The sequence below is a fragment of the Brienomyrus brachyistius genome, chromosome 19 (assembly GCF_023856365.1).
Source record: "Brienomyrus brachyistius isolate T26 chromosome 19, BBRACH_0.4, whole genome shotgun sequence".
Taxonomy (NCBI): domain Eukaryota; kingdom Metazoa; phylum Chordata; class Actinopteri; order Osteoglossiformes; family Mormyridae; genus Brienomyrus; species Brienomyrus brachyistius.
Window position 1 is genome coordinate 13,517,202 of NC_064551.1, and position 8,974 is coordinate 13,526,175.

The window sequence follows — 8,974 nt, forward strand, 5'->3', positions numbered from 1 at the left end:
TTGATGCCAGTTTCATTGCCAGTTTCTTCCACTACCCTCCTATTACATGCCAGTTGGATGTTACATAAAAGGCCTATTATTTTATATTATAATTTTGTGTGTCGGAGTTCAGCGTTCTCAGCATGCCTACGTGTGCTTCTCCGAAGCCCCGCTTCATGTGGCAAAACCATGCAAATCCATTGTAAAACCGCACTTCGAGGCGGGGAGGAAGCACAACAGCATTCGAGCGTCCGCTGTTTCCACAGCTGTTCAACATCCGCGTCGAGTATCACGACAAAGCGGGCCGACCCGCTGCCTACGAACGTGTCTGATGAGGTGTGACCTTTTAGCACGATGTGATTTTTCATTTTTCCTGTGTTAGCGTTAGTGTTTTTCACCCTTAAAAAGTCGAGATTGTGAAACTTGAAGTGGTGTTGTAAACGCCAAGGCTGGGCCGATGGCAGGCCTGCGCAGTGGGCTCCCACACACCGCCGCAGAAGAATTCCCTCCCTCCCAGCCCTCTGGCTCACCCCTCGTCCGCAGCTGCTCTCTGTTCTCCGTGTTTTCTCTGGCCCCTAGTGCCTCCATCTGCTTTGATTCAGGCACTCCCGCTTTGCCTCCTTTCAAAGCCTGTGTCTGTCCGCCCCATCCGCGCCGAATGCTCCAGAATGCACGCCTTCCCCTCCCGTAGTGTACCCTGCCCCCCCCCCACCTTCCAGCACCCTACTCCCAAACACAGACTCTAACACTCACAGTCAGTGACACAACATTGGCCCACAAACACATGACCCAACAGCATCCAACCATCCAGGGGAGTATGGGATTTTCCAGAACATTCACACTTGTGTTCTCACATTAGTACACTGACAGGTAAAATAGCCTCTGCGTTTTAGAACAAAAATAAATACTTTATTATGTTATGATAACATAAACAACTGGTGTTTTGATAGCTCACAGAAGGGCCTGTTCCTTCCCACCAGCCGCTAAATATCAACACCAGGATAGACGTTTTAGGTGTGCCTGAACTCATCAGGTATGCCATTATTCATTAACAAAAAAACACTAGAAGCTGAGCTTTTGGCACAGATGCCAGAATGTGAAGGCTAAATATGAGGGCAACATGTCTTATCAACATAAATCATACATATTAATTTTCCCCTTGATGTTTTTGCTGGATGTGACCATATAACTGTCCTCGGTAGATATGCAATGAAAGGTATAGATGGTGGAAGACTATACTGTTTATCTCTAAGAAAGAGGTGAAGTCTCAGACCACCTTCTAATATATCGCATTCCCTTCTCACCCCCCCCCCCCCTCAACAGCCCTCCCGTCCCCTTGGGACCATGTTTTTTTGCGCTGTGTGTTTTTAATGGAATGGCAGCAAGTGGTACAATGCAGCTGCAATTAAATAAAAACTCATGAAGGATGTTTGAAGGTCACTCTTGGCGATGTGAGGAAGAAACAGAAAAAAAACAAATGCACATGTGGTTATTGAGATCATTTTTAAAAGAGACTGGCTTTAAAAAAAGACAGCTAATAGCTAAACTGCACATTTTAATGAAGTGGAAAGTGATTTGCAGATCCATATGGGTGTCAGAAACTCCTAATGCTAAGGCCAAACCATCCCAAGTAGGCCTTTATCCACAATATGTTTGAAATCACTTAATTGAATTAAAATTCCTCACGAGCTACAAACTGCAGGTACTTTAGAGGGTGATTCCGTCCATTAAATTTAATAGGCCGACAAAGAGTAGATTGAAAGCACTCAGTCGTTTACATTTTGGCTTGCATTCAATAAAAATAAAAAAGGTATTAAAGCATAGTGTAACTATACCGAACTAAAAAGGCATAAGTAGCCCAAAATCCATCTATTTATTTGTTCAATGACTGCTGTCTTTCCATATGTGCTACTATGCCGTTCATGGATTTGTTGGGTTTTTCTGCTTTCGTTCTTCTGGAAGAGACCATTCTTTGCCCACATTACAGTATCATGGTCTGTTTCAGTTCTCGTAGGACGAAAAAAAAAAAACGTTGAGGTAGGAAGTGTGATAAAAAGAAATCCGAAGATGTTAGGAGGTCAGCTGAGATCGTTAGCTGATGAATGGCCCAGCTTGCGTTGGCAGCGCATCCACGTATTGGGTAGATTAGTTAAATGCATCGACATTTGCCCGCACGCCAGCTAACTTTATGACCCTCTTTAGGGATGTGGGTAAGCAGTGGTTGCCCCTTGACCTTCCTGCCAGGAAGATAAGTTGCCCTTTTGGGTGGCCATCGCCAGCATGGCAAGCTGGTGCTTCTTTCATTATTTTTGGCCAAACAAATCATTGCCTGCTTCAATAAAATCACGCTATGCAATAAATAAACTTTCATTTCACATTCTGTTACTTTTTACTGGAAATCCACCAGATGTCCCACTGAAGTTCACTGGCATGAAAGTCCACTGGATCCACAAACCACAACCACTTTTGTCACTAGCAAACAAACCTGGCGAAACCATTAGCACAGTGACCCTGAAGCGGAGTGTTGATCATATTGTTAAGTCGCTGAAAATGTGGCTAGGTTTGTATAATTTCTTTTGATAAACCTTTCGGAAGGAAAATGGTCTAAACCCTTGTAGAAATTGAATAATGACTTTCAAATATGCTGATGCACTTGCTTCGTTCAAACACTTCAGAGATTTTATGTTCCATAACACTTTACTTAAGTGGGGCACAAATTATACTCTTAATTGATAATAAACTAGCTCTTACTCAATGTATTAATTACTGACAAACTATATGTTGGCAGGCAGAAATGGACACATCAAAAGCAGAGTATATACAGTCACAATTGCTGGTGTTCTTCGATATATATATATATATATATATATATATATATATATATATATATATATATAAACACACACAGAAACAGACATGGACAGATTTGTTCATAACAATGCTCCGTTTCTCCTGAGAAGTGATTCAATTGAAAGCAATTGTCTAATGTATACAGTACCTACATGCCCTTAGTATGTTATAGAGTAAACTAATAAGATTGAATGAAAAGAAATGATTTGTTCTTTATTTTACAAACACACACTCTCCTCTACTTACGAACTTTCAGACATACAAACGAAGAGGACCGTAAGTCCAAATTGTGTTCCTTGGACTCCCGTTTCCTGTCCATCACATCAGTTTTTTTCTGCGCGCCAATTCCGCCTGGCACGACTTCTGGCCTAACGGCCATTAGGAACGTATCTCATTTGTAAATAGAGGAGCATCTTTATATGGTGAAATAGTACGGGCAGATTTGTTGGTAACCCTAAAGACACTATTTATCTTTGCATTATTGTCATGTTTAAATCTAAGTGTTTCACCTTAATTAGTATCACAGGTGCCGTCAAGCTTTTCATCAGCTAGTCAGCCTTTTTAAAGGGGAAGAACATACTACTGTGTGGTTTGGTAGCATTGTGTGCATCACAATGAACATGGACCAGAGAAAGCAAAGGAGCAGTCTCAAGAAAGAAGACTATAGATAACCACATTAAATGCAAGGATCATAAGACCATCTCCAACGAGCTTCGTGTTCCTGTGACCACAGTTGCCAATATTATTAAAAAGTGTAAGGTTTATGGGACTGTAGCCAACCTCCCAGAATGTGGGCGCAAGAGGAAATGCAACCCCAGGTTGATCAGAAGGATAGTGAGGATGGTAGGAAAAGAGCCAAGGAAACAATCCGAGACCATTCAAGCTGAGCTCCAAGGTCAAGGTGCGTCACTTTCTGGTCGCACCATCCGTCGCATTTTGAACAATAATGGGCTCCATGAAAGACGACCCAGCAGGGCTCCACTATTGAGAGAAAAACATAAAAAAGCCAGTGGAATTCAGCAAAATCCATGTTGACAAGCTACAAAGTTTCTGGGAGAATGTCCTTTGGACTGATGAGACAAAACTGGAGATTTTTGGCCAGACACATCAGCTCTATGTTACAGAAGGAAAAATGAAGCTTTAAAAGAAAAGAACAGCAAACCTTCTGTGAGACATGGGGGGGCTCGGGTTTGTTTTGGGGCAGTTTTGCTGTATCTGGCACGGGGAACCTTGAACCTATGCAGGGTACCTCGAAGTCTCAAGACTACCAAGGCATCCTGGAGTGAAACATACTGCCCAATGTCAGAAAGCTCAGCCTCAGTTGCAGGTCATGGGACCTCTAAGAGGATAATGACACAAACATACAGCTAAAAGCACTCAAGAATGGCTGAGAGAAAAAAAACTATTGATAGCATGAGCACCGATATTAATCCTATTGGATATCTACAGTATGGAAAGATTTGAAAATTGCAGTGAGGAGATACCACCCTTCAAACCTGAGGCAGCTTGAGCAGTTTGCTCAGGAAGAGTGAAGCACAGGAAGACGCTTCTCTGTGAGGCACAGGGATCGCTTGTTGGCAGCGATTGCTGCAAAAGGTGGTGCCAGGAAATATTAAATTAAGGCAACTATCTTTTTTTGTCCATGTCATTTTCATTTGTTTAATCCATATTTAACAGAAATTAGACTTTGCTTTTGATTATTGATTCAGTTGAATATTTTATATAATTAAGCAATACGGGATGCCATTAAACATTTGTCAGTTTTTTCAGGGATAGTTGTTTTTTTTTTTGTGGAAAGGTACCAACAAATTTGTCCACGTCTGTATGTGTACACACACATATATATAATTTAGATATTTCTGCACACAAAGTATAAGGCTAACAAGAAAAGTCAATAGCATTCAAATACAATCAAATGTCTGGCTGTAATTGTTACAGTTCAAAAAAACAAATAAACAAGCAGGTAATCAGACCTAACTGAAAGTGGTAACAGAACTGTAAACCAAACGAAATCAGTAGTGGTGATACCTCAGATCACAGCCGTTACGGTCCTGTGCACCAGGCCTATACTTGTAAAAGAAGATTAGACTGATTCTGTAAGACAACCGCCTTAGCTCTCCCGCGGTTTCACCATCAGTCTCAATATACCCAGAGTGCACTATGGTTTACGTCTCCCTATTACCAAAGGTACTGTAGTTCTTGGGCTCTTAAAGGAGACATCAACTGCTAAGGTTTACCTATGCAACTACTTGTGGATTTCCAAACATGACCTGCTTATATTTGTTTATGATTTGTACTTGAATAGCAACTGAGTTGGGGGCGGTATGGTGGTGCAGTGGTTAGCACTGTTGCCTCACACCTCTGGGACCTAGGTTTGAGTCTCCACCTGGGTTACATGTGTGCAGAGTTTGCATGTTCTCCCCATGTCGTCATGGGGTTTCCTCCGGGTACTCCGGTTTCCCCCCACAGTCCAAAGACATGCTGAGGCTAATTGGAGTTGCTAAATTGCCCATAGGTGTGCATGTGTGAGTGAATGGTGTGTGAGTGTGCCCTGCGATGGGCTGGTCCCCCATCCTGGGTTGTTCCCTGCCTTTTGCCCACTGCTTCCAGGAAAGGCTCCCCCCCCCCCCCCCCCTCCCGTGACCCAGTAGGATAAGCGGTTTGGAAAATGGATGCATGGATAGCAACTGAGTTACAGTACTATGAAGTGACCATATTGTAAAGTATTACCTTTGTGCTCTCTCAAGTAAAGTGTTGCCTTATTTTCTGTTAACACACAAAAGACAATAACTGGATTCAGTAGAATTCATGCCTTCCTGTTTGATAGAGGTACTTGGCAGGAATTACACCTTCAAGTTTTTACTGGCTCTAAACATTTGGAAGCTGCAATCTTTGTCTCTTCTTTGGGAAATTTGTCAAACTCCCCCAGGTGGACGGGAGTTGTAGGTGAACGGTGAATGTCAGATACTGTCATATATTTATAATTACATGCAGGTCATTGTCCACTGGGAGGCTGAATCTTATTCCAGGGCTCACAAAGATCTCCTCCAGGATTTCCCAGTACGTCGCTGCATCCATTTTCCATCATTATAGTAGCGGCAATAACGGGATGACTTGCAACAAGACGAGGTCCACCCTGGTCTTGTCAAAGTACAGAGACTCTAAGAAAATTCTAGCTGAGATTTCCTTCTGCCACAGAGCTGATATTTGTAGAGTACTTAAGCGACAACTGGCTAATGCAGAGTTTGCTTTCCTCTCAGATGAGGCTAGTGGAATTTTCACCATCTATAGTGATTTACGGTCTCCTACCCATATTCTTATACCTTTCCTCAAGTGGCGCTTTTCAACAACCTCTTCCTGGATTGGCTTTGAATGATCCTTTGTTTAATTACTGTTGTTTTTCTTAGCCACTGTATTTATACACTATTATCCTTGCCCATATAGCTGCACTTACCCTGACCTTGTATAAAACACATTAATTGTTCACAAATAGACTTCACTGAACTGCATATGATTTGTAAAACAACTGGTCACATCAGAGCCTGCGGAAGTAAAATTGGACATTGGTAGGCCCGGGAGGGAGGCATATTGGGTCTGTTATGTCTTAGGCCTTAGGCAAGAAGAGATTGTTTTGAGTACTGTGTGACCTCGCTTTGTGATAGCTGCCTGCAGTTAGTTCCGCAGACCCTGAACAAAGCTCGGACCTTGGAAGAGATTCGAAGCTGCCCCAACTGGTGCACAATGAGGTATAACTTCAAAAAATAGTTGCAGCAGACAATATATAGTATCTTACGCGGTAGTGCAAATGTATAAGTAATGTGTTAATCATTAATCAATGGAACACCAAAACATTAATAGTGATTCAATTTCATATAATCAATATATATATATATATATGTATATACAAATCTCAAGTAGAGCCTAGAAGCCGAGACAGATTCCGGTAAATTGAGCAAGATAGTGGATTTTACCTTGCTACCAAGGTGAACCAATAGAGCAGGAGAATTGTGTTTGTTATACGTTTGAGCTCGGTTTGTTGGTGTTTCGTGACCAATCAGGACTTAGAATTGGGAGTTATGGTTTATCAACTGGTTGCTCTGTGTGCTCCGTGTGACTTGGTACCAAGTGCCAGAGTGTGATGAGAGCGCTTTGCTGGGATTGTTGGAATAAAAGAGATTTTCTTTACTCACCAAACTGAGAGGTCCAGACTTTTATTCTAAATGATTCTCTGTGTTATTGGGCTGTGTCATGGGGAAGTGGGTGAATCAGGTGCTTGCATTAAATTTTTTTTATGTTCATAATGGGTGTGTGCGCTCTTTGACTGTTTGTTATAATTGTTTTATTCCCTGTATGTCTGCTACATTCCATTTCATTTTAAAACATGACCGTGGTTCCTTTGGGTTCGCCATAGTAACTGCTCACTTTCTCTGTGATATATTTCCGGCCCATACGTCACTGTCTAGAATTTCCATGATAATTTAAGGCTAGAGGACAGATCCAGATTCTGCATACCCTGTAAGCTAGCTAAAGTACATACAATTCATTGATTCACAGCTATTCTACTGTGCTTTTTTTGTCTGTCCAGCTAATGTATTGCTCTTCGGCAACACCAAGTGCATCGCTATTGTTTTCAGCCCTGTGAGAGGCATTTCTCTCACACGATCAGTGTTTTGAAAAGGGTAATCAATTATGCCAAGTCAATTAGACATTTCTGCTACAGAACGTTACTGAAGCATGCGAGTTAGAGGCCAGGGCCCTTGATATTTTAGCCATTTAGTCTTTTCTGCTTTTTAATCAGATCAATTAGTTGCTGTTGAACTGCTACATATTACAATGCATATTCCTGTTGCATGAAAGCTGCTTACACGCCCCCCCCCCCCACATGCTTGATGGATACAATAGCATGTGATTAAAAAGTAAAAGATTACAATTCAAAAAGAAAATAAATAACAGAGGATTAAGTTACACCACACGAAAATGATTCCTGTTTGGGGTTAGGACTCAAACCCACAACCTACCATCTCACAGCACATTCTAAAAATGTATAATTACAAACAAATGAAGGAAAATGGATGGATGGAAGGCTGGATTCAAATATTTTAAGATTAAAATCAAAGAATAATGAAATTCTTTGTGTGATTTTAACCGACATTAAGGTCATTCGCTGTAACATCTTCCTCAGACAGTCGAACATTTGTCCTTCTTAGTGGTTTATTGCATGTTACTTGTAAGTGAAAATACCTGCTGTGAATTTAAGATATTATTTTGAGCTTCCTAATGATTCTGCTTGTGTGGGAGTGTGTAACAAGGATCCACCTCTTTTATCTGTACAATATAGAAAAATCGAAAACTAAAATATGTTTGAATAATGTGTTTTTTTTTTGCATGCTGCTGCTGTTTTCCTATTTCCGAAAGTACTTCAGCAATACAATGTTTGAGAGTAAGTCAATAAATTTATAAATGTCATCTGTAGTGGAAACTGGAATCATTATTTTATATGCTGATTAGATATTCTGTAGGAAACAGATCACTAAATGAGGCTGAGCAAATTTTGTTAAAAATCAGTTAAGGTATTTCAGATGTAGGGTGTTATGACAGAAAATTTGAGAACGCAGAGCAAACTGTTGGTTTTATTTAGTCCAGGGCAAACAGAAGCACAATTTGGAGGCAGAGACAAGGTCGAGGTAACGAAGCGAGGGTCAGGTATGCCAGGGAAGTCGGTCTGACACATAGGACGATGGACAGGAATCGAGAGAACACAGGGAGCTGGGGACAGTTGGAGCGGATGGGAACATGGCAGGCAGGTTGGGTCAGGTCAGCAAGGAAAACTCAATATGCAACACATGGAAGATCAATGCCACGCACTGAGAGTGAGGTGGTTTAGGCTTTCAAAGAGGTAAGGCAAGGTGTGGTTAATTGGGTGAGTCGGCATTCTCATGAGTGGGGCGTGACAGACCCCCCCCCCCCCCCCCCCCCCCCCCACCAAATGGCCGCAACCAGGAGGCGAAGGAAGGCAACGGGGCTGGCCTCGAGGCCAAGGAGCAGGTTTGTCCAGGTGATCTTGGTGGTAGGCAGCGATCAGGTCTTGGTCGAGGAAATCCTTTGTTGGCACCCAGGCGCATTCCTCAGGCCTGTAACCTTCCCA